Below are 17,015 nucleotides of genomic sequence, written 5' to 3' on the forward strand. Positions count from 1 at the left end.
TGATCCCCCCCCGAGACAGCGTGCGTCTTGGGGCAATGGGGAGATGCATAAACATAAGAAATTGCCAACATAGCAACGGTAAACAGCGTCCCTCAGGTGTGAAGGTTTAAATCGACTTAAGGCTAAAAGGATATAGGCAGCGAGTAATGCATTGGTGGTTGTTGGAACTTCTACAGTAGGGCCTGGCGGCCAGGGTCCTCCCACCCACATGCTCCACCAGGGTCGAAGGAGCTTGAGATGCGGAAAGGTAAGGTGAGGGAGGGGGAAGCTGTTCCGTGCCGGTTTAAGCAAGGAGATTAAGTCCCGTGCCAGCTCCAAGTAGATAGGGTCTATCGCCCATATCCCAGTACCCCACACCAAGGGGAGGTGGGAATCCCAGTAACAACAAGAGGAGACCCTCAGAGTCCAGATACCTGCCAGCAGAGTTTAGGGTTTCAAAGGAAAGCAGGAGCATTCGGGACAGGTGTGGTCATCCATTTCACAAGGTGAGGGAGGGTCATCAACGTGGTTGGATCAGTCGGCTACAGTATTCTATTCACGTGGTAGGGTCGGCAGTGCCGCAGTAGTCTTGTTTGGCATGATGAGTGTCCCTGGAGCCCTGATGCCCAGGTTCTGGAGGAAGCAGGATGGATCAGCGCCTGGAAGGAGGACATGTGATCTGCTGTTTTTGAAGACCATAAGCTTAAAAGGGTGGCACCACGCATACCTTAAAGCATTGGTACACAGAAGATCAGTGATAGGGTTCCACTCTCTTCTCTTCTGCAGAGTGGAAGGGGCCAGATCCTGATTGAAGGTAACTCCCGGGTATTGGATATAACACAGGGCCCTCACAGCTCCATCTCAGCACTGCTCCCCTGGTCTGAAAGTGGAGGAAGCGCACAATGACATCTCGTGGTTGCTCGGAGAGCTCTGTGGGCTTGGTCCATTACCCATTAATCCATAGGTATGTCAGGGAGCAACTGCTGTAATATGGATAGGACGGGCCTTCATCCCGTAATTTGGGTGAGCCGCGGATACAAAGGTTGTTTCGGCATGACCGATTCGCAAGGTCTTCCAGGGCTGGGTGGTAAGGTGGGTGACATGATCCATAACCGTATTGTGCGCTGTTCCAGAGCAGCCTTCCTTGCACCCAGGGAGTGCATCTCCGCCATCACTGCCTTGGTGTTCCGCTCAATCTCTTGGGCTGGGAAGGTCTTTGCCTCCTCCAATTTTGCCAAGATGCGTCCATTAGAGCGCCCAGGGGCTGGGATGCCTCTGAGCCTGTCAGATGACCCGGTGTGGAGTCGCTGTAATTGAGCTTGTTAGCTTTTTATTAGGAGGCTGGTGCGGAGCTCTAAGTCAGCACGTCTAGCTCGTTTCCCAGTAAAGCCATGTCCCCTTTCCAATCTATTCTTAAGGGACATAAGTCTAGGGGACCAGTATCTATATTTCCTCCCTTCATGTCTTTCTGCTCTACTTCTGTGAAATGGTTCTCCTTTACTTCTCTCAATTCTCTCTCTAATCGCTCTATAGTCATTCTAAGGGGCATCGTTTCATTAAAGTTATCTTCACCCAACCTTCCTTATCTGAGAGGGATAACTCACCTCTCATTAGCTCTTCATCTTTGCAACTCCTCTCTTTTATTTTTTTTAAATCCTCATGGTACTTCTCTTCCTTTGAAGCATCTCAGTATGTATACTTTTCAGATGGTGACAGTGCCGCTTTAAGTAAATTTAAGAATGTGTTTTATGTCCTTTAGAGTATATTTGCTTACAAACTGGCCATGTCTTTCTCTGCAAACAACAAAAGATGAATCTAGTTTTTCGATGAGGAAAAAAAAAGCGTGTCTGTATGAGATTACAAATGATCTAGTTTTCCCATATCTTATACAAGCTTGCTTTTTAATTAGCCCAATTACAATTCAAAAACATCCAATTACATTACAGATCACACAAGATTGGAGAAATGTCAAAAAGGTAAAGCAAGGTAAAAATCTTCCGACAAGATAGGGAAGTCAATATGCTCCACATTAAGACCTGTAGCTATTTATATCAACAGTGCTATTTTTGCCATCATTGCTTTCTTCTGTGTGTACTTTAAATATGGAGTTGTTGTTTTTTGACAATGCATCCTGAAATTCCTAGTTCTGTAAAGACCAACGGGTATAAATGTCTCCAAGTGGCTGTGTGGCAATGATTACAAAGTCACTGATACCACAAACATGTAAGCAGTTATGTTCAGAGACTCAGACACCATTACACGGCTGTATAACCCAGTGTCTATTAAACTAGTACACACTTCTAAACCTCCAGCTAAAGTAATCCCTTCCTAACATTCATTTACAACTGTCATTCATCACTGAGTGATAGCAATAGAGCTGCATTTGTAATAGCATCATTTATGCAGTATTAATCTTTGCCAAAATAATCTCAAATTATGTCCATATTTAGACATGTTATTAGAATGTATGAAGACATTAGATTATCCTCCTCCTATATATATATATATATATATATATATAAAAAATTGAAAATGATAGCACTCCCAGGACTCCAACTTAAGATTTAACTTTTAATAGTTTGTAAAATAAAAAAGTTGGTCCCTCGAGCTGTGTTTATGTTTATTTTAGTTGCTATGGACACTTTGGCCGCATAGCAACAATCTCCCAATGAAGCTGCATTCCGGCCGATCACGTGACGCGGTAATGACGTCACGTACGCACACGTGACCGATGGCGGAACCCGCGCGTTTTTCGGACCGGACAGACAGGGAGTGGGAGTTTATTCCGGTGGTGGGTAAGTTAATTGCTTGTTTTTATTTCTGTATATATGTGTGTATCAGTCCTGCATGTATTAGTCCTGATGAAAGTCTGCAAATAGCAGACTGAAACGTCGATTTTTTTATTTTACAAACTATTAAAAGTTAAATCTTAAGTTGGAGTCCTGGGAGTGCTATCATTTTCAATTTTTCTACATTTTGCTTGACAAGCACCGGGCAAGTATTTCCACTGTATGGAGTGCAAGATTATTTTCCATTTTTGTATCTATAGCTCAGTGGCTTGAGCTGACTTTCTATGGGTCCCTTATATATATTTTTTCTATAATATTTTTGTGATACTATTCAGTTCCTGGTCTATACCACTTTTTACTGGAGTACACGGCATATGCTTTTTCATCTATGGAAGATTTTTTCTCACTTGCTGGGGGTTTGTCTGACCAAGCAGAAACATGGCAATATAGTGAAGATGATGCGGAGAGGATTCGCTGGGCGGAATCTACTACAGAATTGCCTAACACCACGTCCTTGAGGGACATTTATTTTGAATTGTTACGCCTGAGAAAACGGGAAACCGATTTAGACTTGCATGGCTTGTTTTTATCAGAATATCATAGGAAGCTACAAATCCCAAGAGGGTTTCGTGTGAGGAATATCCCTACTATTGGAAGATTAAAACCACATGTATGCAGGAGATGGATTTCTGTTCTGAATAAGTGCTCTTTAGACTTAATGCTCATTATTAGTGAAGATGTGAAAGAGGACCTGATACAGGTCAGAAGAAAAATATCCGAATTGGAAACCAAACAAGCGGTACTGTTATCAGCAGTGGAATCTGCACCGACTATTAAAGCTAAATGAAAACATCAAAAATTACAAAACAGATCTGGTAAGGTTTAAAAGAGAAAAACAAGACAAAGTAACCGCAGACTATAAGGAGCATCGAGTGTACAGGTGGCTGAGTGGGAAGAACGATCAACCATACTTCATAAAGAAACGGAGACCTATTAGAAAGCCTAGACAATATACCATTGACAAAACCTCTGGTGAATCTACGTCTGAATCAGAATATCCTCGTGAACAAAGGTCTACACGACAACAGGGTGGTGCGACTGGCACATCACAACCTTTTTTAGGGACATCGTCATCAGAGGACACTGGTATACGGACACGGTATCAGAGCAGACACGGTGTGTCAGGCGTAGACACATCACAAGACGTGGTCAGCAAGGGCGGACCTTTTGGGGGAAGAGGCAGACCCCCCCGTCAGCAGAGATAGACCCTATCTTTAATCTATCATCAAGAATTTTATCAACAGATGAAGTGAGCTTATTAAGCAAGGGACTATCCTTCGTTCCCACCTCTAAACCAAGTCCATTAAACTGGGAGGTGGAATTGTACAAATTCGGCCGCTCATTAAGACTCAAGGATTTCTTTAAGTCTAAATCCACTGACTGCTTTACCAGGTCTGCGCAATTTAAGAAGAAGAGTATATTTGATCCCATGCCTAATCAGGCTTCTATTAAGACGTTCCTACGTTCAGTGCACAAAGAGTCATCTGACCATCTGAAAGAAAGTTGCCCACACCACTCCAATTGCACACAAAAAGATCGAGCAACAATCAAGTCACTGGCTAGTGACAAGCCATAGTCATTAGGCCAGCTGACAAGGGTGGCGGTATTGTCATTCAAAATTATTCTGATTACCGCTCCGAAATTTTGGGACAACTCTCTGATCAATCGACTTATCTCAAGTTGCCAAATGACCCTACGGAACAAGTGATCCGTCTGATTGAAACTTGCTTACTACGAGGCTTGCACTCCAATCACATCTCTATGGAACTATTTGCATACCTGCAGTCAACAGCACCCAGAACCCCAGTGCTATATACACTGCCCAAAGTGCACAAGAACAGAGAGACACCACCTGGACACCCCATTGTATCTGCAATAGGGGGCGTATTGGAACCATTGGCAAAATGGTTGGACCATCTATTTAAGGAAACTATAGAACATCTCCCAACGTGCATTAAAGATACTCCAAGCTTCATTAAGCGATTGTCCGATATGCTGCTACCCTCTGAACCTATAGTCCTAGTGACTTGCGATGTGAAAAGCTTGTATACAGTTATACCGCACCAAGAAGGGATTGAGGCAATGAGATCTATTCTAGCTACGTCCACATATTACGCTGGTCCTCCAATAGAATTCATGCTGGAAATACTGGACATTGTTCTATCTCAAAACTATTTCAGATTCGAATCTGAATGGTACAGACAGATTGCAGGAACGTCCATGGGTGCTGCTATGGCACCCATGTATGCTAATGGTTACATGTTCAACTTTGAGACCAACTACATCTTGGAACCCTACAAAGACCGTATCCTATTATACGTCCGCTATATCGACGACATTTTTATGTTAGTCAAGGGGGACGCAATGGAGGTGGAACAGATGATTGCACAGATCAACTCTTGTACGTCTAATATAGAACTCACAGCGGTGGTGGATGCATCTTCAGTGGACTTTTTGGATGTCAGAGTAACACGTGTGGACTCCAGCCTGGCCTACACACTGTACTCCAAACCCACGGATCGTAACATGCTATTACAAGCAAATAGTTTCCATCCGACAGCATTAAAAAATTAATTGCCTTATTCTCAATTTCTCAGAGTGCTGCGAAATAATTCTAATTTCAACAATGCTCAAGAACAACTTAAGAGTATGTGGCACAAATTCCGTGAGCGGGGATACAGTAGCTGTGTGCTACAGAAAGCTCTCAACAGATGCCTTACAACTATTGATACTTCATCATCCACGGCTCAGCCCAAGAGATTGGTGTTTCCTACTACATATACTACATCATCATTGAAATTCAGGGACATTATCCACGACAACTGGAGAATACTAAAAAACGATGTCACGCTACCGGCCATTTTCCAACAACCACCAATGATCTGTTACAAAAGAAATAAAAACCTGAAGGATCTATTAGTAAAGACGTACCCTACACACTGTTACCTGAAGGATAAAACGGCGCAGAACCTGGGGTGTTATCGTTGCCTGGGTTGCGTAACCTGTGGACACATGATCCCAGGTAAAACATTCACCCATCCACACACAGGCACTAGTTATCGAATACAACATCGTCTAACGTGCACGAGTGACTTTGTGGTCTACAAATTAGTGTGTCCGTGTGGGCTAACTTACATCGGAAAGACCGATCTACCCTTGAGAGAAAGAGTACGTAATCATAGGTCAAGCATCAGGACGGCATACAGAGATAATAAATCCGAACTACCGGTTGCCAAACACTTCCTCGAATTAGGACATACTCTCCCATCCATGAAATTGATGGCCATCGATCATGTTCCAATGCCCAGAAGGGGAGGCGACCGTAAAAAGATGCTCTTACAGAGGGAGCTATACTGGATCAGGACATTACAAACTGTCCACCCCAAAGGCTTGAATGAGAAGTATTCACTGTCTGCTTTTCTATGATATGCTCACCCTGTTACTAGCTGTGGTGGGAGTTTGGTACCCATCCAATGGGTCTAGGTACCATCTCTATGGCTCAGCGTGTTGTGGTGCAGAGGTCACCTGTAAGGCCCGTTGCATTGTTGTGTACTATCTGAGGTCATTATGATACCTTAGTTTTGTTGCCTACTATGGCTTGGTCCTGTATATTTAAGAGCTCGGTATAGTTCAAGTACACTGCTTTAGGACTTAGATTAGCAGTTGGTTACATTGTTGGGTATATTTGTATGGTACCTATTTTTCTTTACTCATTTGTGCACCTATGTACCCTGCGGAGACAGAATGGGGGAAGTGATGCCCACCCTGGGGGATAGGCATACACCCTAACTTCCCTGCTAACTAGGGTACTGCTCGTTCATCTGGTACTTTTGTACATATTATTGGTGTAACGGATCGCCTGCCACCCCAACTTGGTACCTCCGTTAATGGATGCTCCTAGTGCTTCCTGAGGACTCCAAGCACTCTGGCAGACACCACAATCACCGAATCCGAGAAACCTTTTACATTCTCCCAAGCATATGAATGCTGTAGACCATTGAATAGGAACCATACGAATAGGCTTGCAGTCCTAGCAGTCAACTGGAACAGCATGCAATAAATCCTTCCCCCCAATAATGAGACGACACATCACTTTGAGGGTAAAACAGGAACTCTGGACTGGCTCATCCAGCCTGGCTTTTATTACAATAATACACATACAGGCCACACCCAGGGGGAGGCATAAAATAACCAATCACATACATGGTTCAGCCCACACATCCCCTTCCCTCAGATAACATTAAACCCAATTATCCGGTGCACTTTTTCAGCCAAGTTCTGGATGTACCCCAAAAACAGGGGGTACACCTTCAAATCCAGCATCGCTGGATAGCCCTTATTCAGGGGGACAACATATTCAAAATTCAAGTCATTCGGATGAACGGTTCGGGAGATATGGGGTTCCAAAGATTTGACCGACCGCATGGGTAAAGTATCCGAAAACAGTTCCATGCATTTTGGCCCTGCGGTCGGTCACAGAAAAGGGAATGAAACAGACGAATTGCCTGGGTTATATAGACTAAGGGGAATTCGCATGAATCCCCTAGTTTGTGAGTTTCTTTCTAGTCTGGAGGTCTCAGCGGTGCTTGCCTAGTCGAGTGTCCGTTTTCAGTTCCAGACACTCGACGTCAAAACACCGCTGTTCGGTAGTTTAAGATGGCCGCCGCCACGTGTTCGGCTCCCGAATGGCGGCCACCCAGAGGACAAACATTGTTGCAAACGGTAATTGGAGGCACACTTAGTCCTGGGTGGTCTGGCTGTTCGGTAGTTTCCCTCAATATAATGAATGGAGGGATTCTACCGAACAATCAGTTGAATGCTGCATACATATCCCAGGTAAAACTGAACACAGTATAACATATATAATATGAAAGGCAATATACTGAAATATGCTCCACAGTCTTAAAGGGACAGTAGTCCCAAAAGTCCCAATCTGTCCATAGATGATTTTAAAGGGCCAGTAGCCGCCATATAAAGTACAATATGCCCCAAATAACCCAGGGGCCATAGTCAGTAGGTAGGAGGCTAGCAAACAGGCTTCTCCAGGGCCCAGTGGCGAGGTTGGTTTCGCCACAATTGTGTTGTATATAATTTGAACTAGGGGACTGACATCCTCCCTGCTCTAGAATAGAGGTCCTGTTTGGAACCCTTTATGTCCACACGTAATAGTTCCATGCATTCTTGAGGTGTCCAATCCTAGGAGCTATTTTATTCAGACCTAAGTTCATCCTGCTTCATGGCGAGTCTAAAGTATGGGTAGCATTGCCCACCCAGGGGGATAGGCATTCACCCACAATACAATACGTTACTTGCTCTAATTTCCACTTGGGATATATCCCTAGCTTTGCAGTGGCTCTTTCTTTAGTTAATGTGTTGTAATATATTTGGATATAGACACACAGGTTTTTGATTTATGATAGCCAGTGTCATTAACTACCCTGCAATGCTTAAATTCAGTACACGTGACACATTCTTCTTGAGCTCATGCATATTATTATTATGTATTTTTATTTTATTTTTCTTGGCTTCCAGTTCCTCTCTGGTTTGATTTACATGCCTTCTTTGCTTGGTCGTTAGATTGATTTATAAGCCTACTCTGCCTTTACATTTGGTACTTTATGTATATATTCTATCAATGGCTATATGTGTATCACATCTTTGATAGCGCATTAGATTGGGCAGACTGTTTGGGTTATACCCAATATACATATTATGCAAATGTCCCTCGAGCTGTGTTTATGTTTATTTTAGTTGCTATGGACACTTTGGCCGCATAGCAACAATCTCCCAATGAAGCTGCATTCCGGCCGATCACGTGACGCGGTAATGACGCCGACGCCGACGCCACGTGATGACGTCACGTACGCACACGTGACCGACGGCGGAACCCGCGCGTTTTTCGGACCGGACAGACAGGGAGTGGGAGTTTATTCCGGTGGTGGGTAAGTTAATTGCTTGTTTTTATTTCTGTATATATGTGTGTATTAGTCCTGACGAAAGTCTGCAAATAGCAGACTGAAACGTCGATTTTTTTATTTTACAAACTATTAAAAGTTAAATCTTAAGTTGGAGTCCTGGGAGTGCTATCATTTTCAATTTTTCTACATTTTGCTTGACAAGCACCAGGCAAGTATTTCCACTGTATGGAGTGCAAGATTATTTTCCATTTATATATATATATATATATAAATTTTTTTTTTCAATTTGACCATTTTTATTGGTTTGAAAATTGGGATAAAGAAAAGAAGAGGGGAAGTGCGGACAAAATAAAGCAACTCCTTGCACAGAACATCCTCATTGTTATGAGGAGTAAAACATCCAATTGATATCTGGCATGATGACACACAGGAGTACAAGATGACAATGTTATCTAACATTCACATGCTAGTCCTGATCACATATTAACAGTAGTGAGTCATGCCCTAAGCCCTGTATGTCCTCTCCTGATTGTCTAAGGAGTATAGCCTTTTAAGATTGCTAAGTGCGTCCACTAGGGCCAGCACTTAGCAATCTTGAAAGGCTGATGGTGAGTCTAGGGGCGAACGTGGGGGGAGGGGAGTGTAGGACACAAGGTAGTACCAATGTGGGTAGGTGATGAATAAGTGCTAGTAGTGCCAGAGATGTGCTCTGCAACCTGTAACAAGTTGTGTGGGCAGGGGAATAATAACTCAATTATTTTATTGTTTTATGAGTTTACTAGTGATGTCGCGAACATAACATTTTCGGTTCGCGAACAGCGAACGCGAACTTCCGCAAATGTTCGCGAACGGGCGAACCGCCATAGACTTCAATAGGCAGGCGAATTTTAAAACCCACAGGGACTCTTTCTGGCCACAATAGTGATAGAAAAGTTGTTTCAAGGGGACTAACACCTGGACTGTGGCATGCCGGAGGGGGATCCATGGCAAAACTCCCATGGAAAATTACATAGTTGATGCAGAGTCTGGCATAAATGGCATAAATCACCTAACATTCCTAAATTGTTTGGAATAACCTGCTTTAAAACATCAGGTATGATGTTGTATCGATCAGGTAGTGTAAGGGTTACGCCCGCTTCACAGTGACAAACCAAACTCCCCGTTTAACGCATCGCAAACAACCGCAAACAGTCCATTTGCACAAACGCAAACTCCCCATTTGCACAAGGTTGGATACCAAGCTAGCCATGTCCTGTTCCTTGTCCTCACTGATGTCATTGAAGGTCTCTTCCTCCACCCAGCTACGTACAACACCAAGTGTCCCCGAAAGGTGACAACAAGCCGCCTGGGACGCCTGCTGTGTTTGGTCTTCCACCTCCTCAAAGCCACCTTCCTCCTCTGACTCCTCTTCTTCAGACTCTTCTCTCTTTGCGTTGCGTCTCTCTGTGTTATTATAAGGTGTGTTAAGTAGTACTATTACTATCAGTTTAATCCCGGTTATGTCCCCTATCAGAAGACAACCCTGGAGAAGGTCCCAGCGGACTAATGATAAACCAACTAATGATAAAGAAGAAGCTACAGGTTCCAGCCCTGACAGAGACTGGCGGACCACGCCAGAAACACAGTTGGTCCCTTCTACCTCTGCTCCTTCTCCTTCTTCCTCCTCATCTGGATTTAATCCTGAAAGTCCCAGCTTTGTCCCTCATTCACCAGTTAGGGAGTCTAACTCTATACGAGGATCTGGACCTCTGTCTACCAGATCCCTTCCCAATGGTGTGGGCGAAAGACCCTGTAATGAAGAAATTAGTGGACAACCACCGTGCAAACTTGGTAGAGGCAGAAGAAATCGGAGGGCCCCGAGATTCTTGACCTATGACAACATTGGGGAACCCACATATTCTCAGAACCCCCACACGTGCACTAAGTTAATCAATGTATTGCATACTTTGACTGAAATATTGAGTGATAGAATTTCCCTGTATTAGATTATATTGTACCATCTTGTTAAACGGTTATAAACCAGATGGACTGCTCTTGCCAGTGGAAGGCAAGGATTCTACAGAGGGGAGGATGTAACAGACTGCTATAGTTTACTGTTTTTACTTTAAGTTTTGAGGTTTTGAGATATTGAACTTTGCCCTTTGCCCTGTCTTGTGAGGAGGAGAGGCTAGGATGGCAGGAAGAAGAGGACGGGAGAAGCCATGTTCTCTGAGTCGGCTATAAAGAAAGTGTGTTCCTACCTGTTTATATGGTCTATTACTGCTGGGACAGTGAGATAACAACAGGGGAAGACTAATGCAATCCTTTCTCTTCCTTCTGCTGGCACGATGCAAGAGCTCATTCACATTCCTGCAGAAAGTTCCAGAATCTGCAGGGAGTTGAACATAAAATGTAGTTGCAACTACAAGAAGTTAGAGACTGTCTACTGCTCTGCTAGGAGAATTAGAAGACTGTCATTTTATGTTTAACTCCCTGCAGATTCTGGAACTTTCTGCAGGAGTGTGAATGAGCTCTTGCATCGTGCCAGCAGAAGGGGGTGAGCTAGGGATTTAAATATCACGCGGCGGGCCGGCAGCCGCGACACCCTGTTACGTCCCCCTCATCAGGCCTTTTTTAGTCTAATGTATCGCCCACTGTCAGTCCCTTCGGCATCCATCCCTCATTCATCTTAATAAAGGTGAGGTAATCTAGACTTTTTTGACCTAGGCGACTTCTCTTCTCAGTGACAATACCTCCTGCTGCACTGAAGGTCCTTTCTGACAGGACACTTGAAGCAGGGCAGGCCAGAAGTTCTATCGCGAATTGGGATAGCTCAGGCCACAGGTCAAGCCTGCACACCCAGTATTTAAGGGGTTAATCGCTCCTCAGAGTGTTGATATCTGCAGTTAAGGCAGTCTGCTACCTGTCGGTCGAGTTGTTCTCTGAGGGTGGACCCCGAAGGGCTGTGGCGATGCGTAGGACTTAAAAAGCTCCACATGTCCTCCATCAACAACACATCTGTAAAGCGTCCTGTCCTTGCCGGCGTGGTCGTGGGAGGAGAAGGATTACTTTCACCTCTTCCCCTGTTAGATTCCCGTTGTGCTGTGACATCACCCTAATACGCTGTGTAAAGCATACTTTGTAATTGATTTTGGAAATGCTGCATCCTTTCCGACTTGCCGTAATTCGGTAACATTTCAGGCACTTTCTGCTTATAACGGGGGTCTAGTAGCGTGGACACCCAGTACAGGTCGTTCTCCTTCAGCCGTTTTATACGAGGGTCCCTCAACAGGCACGACAGCATGAAAGACCCCATTTGCACAAGGTTGGATGCTGAGCTACTCATGTCCTGTTCCTCGTCCTCAGTGATCTCACTGAAGGTATGTTCTTCCCCCTAGCCACGTACAACACCACGGGTACCAGATAAGTGACAACGAGCACCCTGGGATGCCTGTTGTGGTTGGTCTTCCTCCTCCTCCTCAAAGCCACATTCCTCCTCTGACTCCTCCTTCTCACAATCCTCTTCCAGCGTTGCCGCAGGTCCAGCAAGCGATGCTGATAAGGATGTTTCTGGTGATGATGGTGACCACAACTCTTCCTCTTCACGCTCATCTACGGCCTGATCCAGCACTCTTCGCAGGGCATGCTCCAGGAAGAAAACAAATGGTATGATGTCGCTGATGGTGCCTTTGGTGCGACTGACTAGGTTTGTCACCTCCTCAAAAGGACGCATGAGCCTACAGGCATTGCGCATGAGCGTCCAGTAACGTGGCAAAAAAATTCCCTGCTCCGCAGAGGCTGTCCTAGCACCCCGGTCATACAAATAGTCGTTAACGGCTTTTTCTTGTTGGAGCAGGCGGTCGAACATTAGGAGTGTTGAATTCCAATGTGTCGGGCTGTCGCAAATCAAGCGCCTTACTGGCATGTTTTTTCGCCGCTGGATATCGGAAAGTGCGCCATGGCCGTGTAGGAACGCCTGAAATGGCCACACACACCTTCCTGGCCTGCTTAAGGACATCCTGTAAGCCTGGGTACTTATGCACAACGCGTTGTACGATCAGATTACACACATGTGCCATGCACAGCACATGTGTCAACTTGCCCAAATGCAATGCCGCCAACAAATTTCTTCCGTTGTCACAAACCACTTTGCCGATCTCCAGTTGGTGCGGAGTCCGCCACTGATCCACCTGTGCATTCAGGGCGGACAGGAGTGCTGGTCCGGTGTGACTCTCTGCTTTCAGGCAAGTCAACCCCAAGACAGCTTGACAGTGCCGTATCCGGGATGTGGAACAGTACCTGGGAGCTGGGGGGGGTGCCGTTGATGTGGAGCAAGATGCAGCAGCAGAAGAGGACTCAGCCGAGGAGGTTATGGAAGAGGATGGAGTAGGAGGAGTAGAGGAGGTGGCAGCAGGCCTGCCTGCAAGTCGTGGCGGTGTCACCAACTCCTCTGCAGAGCCTTGCATTCCATGCTTGGCAGCCGTCAGCAGGTTTACCCAATGCGCAGTGTAGGTGATATACCTGCCCTGACCATGCTTTGCAGACCAGGTATCAGTGGTCAGATGGACCCTTGCCCCAACACTGTATGCCAGACATGCCATTACTTACTTTTGCACAATCGAGTACAGGTTGGGGATTGCCTTTTGTGCAAGAAATTTCGGCCGGGTACCTTCCACTGCGGTGTCCCAATAGCTACAAATTTTTTGAACGCCTCAGACTCTACCAGCTTGTATGGTAAAAACTGGCGGGATAAGCGTTCGGTCAAGCCAGCTGTCAGACGCCGGGCAAGGGGGTGACTTTGTGACATTGTCTTCTTATGCTCAAACATGTCCTTAACAGACAGCTGACTGTGGGCAGATGAGCAGGAACTGCTCAAGGCGAGAGACGGAGGGGCGGATGGTTGAGAGGGGGCAAGGAGGACAGCAGTGGTTAACGTGGCTGAAGATGCTGGACCAGGAGGAGGATGGCGGCTTTGAGTTTGTGTGCTGCTTGTACTCATGTGTTGATCCCATAGGCGTTTGTGATGTGCGATCATGTGCCTTCGCAAAGCAGTTGTACCTAGGTGGGTGTTGGACTTCCCACAACTCAGTTTCCTTTGGCACAGGTTGCAAATGGCATTGCTGTTGTCAGAGGCAGACACACAAAAAAAATGCCACACTGCTGAGCTCTGCAATGACGGCATTCTGGTGGTGGCAACAGCATGCGTTGATTGGCAGGCTGTCTGGCTGACCCCGGGTGCTGATGCCTGCTGTCTGACTGTGCCACTAGCTCCTTGCAACGACCTCCCCCTGCTTCAAACTCGTCTCCTCCTCCTCTCTGTCTCCCCATATGACCTTTCCCCCTGTTCTTCTTCTCTTCTAGCGGGCACCCACGTGACATCCACGGACGCATCGTCATCATCAACCGCTTCACTTGTATCTGACAACTCGGCAAAGGAAGCAGCAGCGGGTACAACATCATCATCATCACACCGTACGTGTGTAATGCTGCCTGACTGAGACATATCCCTGTTATCTACATCCTCTGGCAATAATGGTTGCGCATCACTCATTTCTTCCAACTGATGTGTAAATAACTCCTCTGACATACCAAGTGAAGCGACTGTGGTGCTAGTGTTGGTGGTGGCGGCAGGCGGGCGAGTGGTAACTTGAGAGGTGCCCGAAGCTAAGCTGGAGGAGGATGGTGCGTCAAGGTTCCGAGCGGAAGCTGTAGAAGATTGTGGGGATATTTATGGGATAATAATAGTAAACAGATTGAGAATTACCCACTAATTTAATTCTCAGATCCCAAAGAACGTTTATCGTTATAAGTGAAATGTATATCATATCAATTAGTCACAGATTTGTTATAAAAATAGATATTTATTTTTATATTCAAATGATAATATAAGTAACATGCATGATAATAATCAATGGAAATTCAGTATAACACAATATGCAATACAAAGTGGTAATATAAAAACATCTCCTAATGACTAAGACGTAGCTTAGAATCTACAGAGCTCGGGCAAAGCGGTCAGTTTTAGAGAAAGGATAGAAATCTTGTGTCTCTTTGTCAACTTAAAAATAACAAAATGGAGTCTGGTCTGTTTAGATTGACTTCAGAATATACACTTTGTATTTCTATCATAGCACAAAATGTCTGCCGATATAAATACCCTGACAATATTTGGTGTCCTGTGTTAGCCAGTCAACTATGTCCTCAGAACTTTTCAAGTTCAGGGTACGTGGCCTCTGAACACTGGGCATTATTCTAGGGCCAAAGGGAATCACAGCACCACAACGGCCCCTGCGGGGTGGCCTGCCTCTGCCGGTCATTTTTTTTCCGATTAGTGGTACTATGCATGCAAGCTACTGTGACAACAGATATGAGTGGCACTGTGCAGTGGCAGAAGTTGGCAGAGTAGACGCTGTAGGCCTGACACACACGCTTGCAGACAACTAACTGCTATTCAATTTGAGACAAACAGGCCTGTTCAAAAGTTGTGTGAGTGGTATGCTGCAACCCCTGCTTTTCCCCAAACAGCCAGGAGAGCGCTGTTCGGTAGTTTGATTCCCACGAACCAGGGGAACAATTGCTGCTATGAGTCAGGGGTTCCATCCGTGCATTTATTTGTTTTTGTGACTTTTTGAAATAGACTGACCGAACAGCCTAAACTCATGGAACTGTTTCTGGGCAGGAGCCTCGTGTGCGGTCGGTCCAAGTGGGACTTCCATAAAATTCCAAAACCCCTGCTCTGATCTGGGTGATTTTTTGGATATATTGGTCACCCAGATCAGGGCTATCAGAGGATATAACAATTATAGGGATTTTATGTGTTTTGGGGTACTTCTCAAGTTTTATGAAAAGTGTTTTTCTGCCTGGAGATAATGGAGTTATTACTTTATCTGACTCCATTATCTCACAGGCTGAGAGGAGGGAATTATCTGTTTGTATTGGGAGTGTCACACTTTGTCATTGTGTTATTATTGGTTGTAAACTTTGTGTCCCTGTCCCCCACAAGATCCATGTGGGAGTGCCCCTTGCATGGGAACTTACATAAAAGCCAGTGTGGCACCCATTAAAATCATTCCTGTTGTACCCTTCATGAAGTCTAGGCTCATGTTTGGGTGACTGTCTACTTGCTGGGGAGAAAACTACTTGGATGCTGCATTCGTCTGGAACCGTTCAAATCTACACCTGAACTGCAAGCTATAATCACTCAGGCTCAGCAGTTCAGGTGGAAATATGCAAACAGGGTATCTAATATACCAGCGTTCGTAACAGTGCCCAAAAAGCCTCAATAGCTAGCCATTGCGGGGGCTCCCGAATGGGTGAGTGGATTACCTCCCTGTTGTGCTCCCGAATAGGTGAGTGGATTACCTCCCTGTTGTGTATTTTTTTTTTTATATATATTTTTTTACTTGTCAGCTCGCAGTCTGCACTATTGGAGTACTTGTCTTTTTATATCCACATATCCAAAATTGAGTCAAGTTAACTCCCGCACTTGAAGATCCAGTACTCTATTGGACTCATTACATATCAAAGTCTCTACAGGTCAACTGGACTCTATAGAAGTTTACTAAGTATTAGGACTATTATCAATACATTTTCTTGCCTTTTACATTTTATGTAAGTATATTACCACTATACATTATTTTCTTTGTTATTGTAGTGCAACCTATTTCCAACTTTTTCATTGTGGGGGCTGGTCTGTATTGAGTGATTATGTTATGGTAGACAGTAGTGCAGCCTTATAGTAGAGTTTTATGTTGGGGAACCCCAGTCCGCCCTCTGCTACAGATCTGTGAAAGACCTTCGAAGCCACCCGAGTCTTCCGTTTAGCCCATTTGAATTGGCCGAATAGTTTCTGCAGTTGGTCTAAATATGGTTTGAATAATCATATTTGAAGTGTATGAAAGAGATACTGAAGTTTTGGTAGGAGAGTAATTTTTACTGCGGCCATTCTGCCCACCCAGGAAAGAAATTTGCCTCCCAAGTTTGCAGCACATCCGCTATTTCCCTTCACAGGGGTTCGTAATTGTGTTTGAATAGGTCTTGTGGGTTTTTGGTGATTTTCTTTAGTCCAAGAAAGGAGATGTGGTCTGTTCTCCAGTCAAAGGCAAAAGATTATAGTAGTGTATTTGTGTCTATATCCATGCCCATGGAATGCGTTTTAGTGACATTGAGCTTATAGTAGGATTGTTGGCCATAGGAGGTAATTTCTTTCAGTAAGTTTGGTAGAGATATTTGGGGTTGCGTGAGCAAGACATCATCAGCAAATAAGTTTGCCTTGTATTCCCGGTTTCCT

This window comes from Pelobates fuscus, chromosome 5 (assembly GCF_036172605.1).
Source record: "Pelobates fuscus isolate aPelFus1 chromosome 5, aPelFus1.pri, whole genome shotgun sequence".
Classification (NCBI taxonomy): domain Eukaryota; kingdom Metazoa; phylum Chordata; class Amphibia; order Anura; family Pelobatidae; genus Pelobates; species Pelobates fuscus.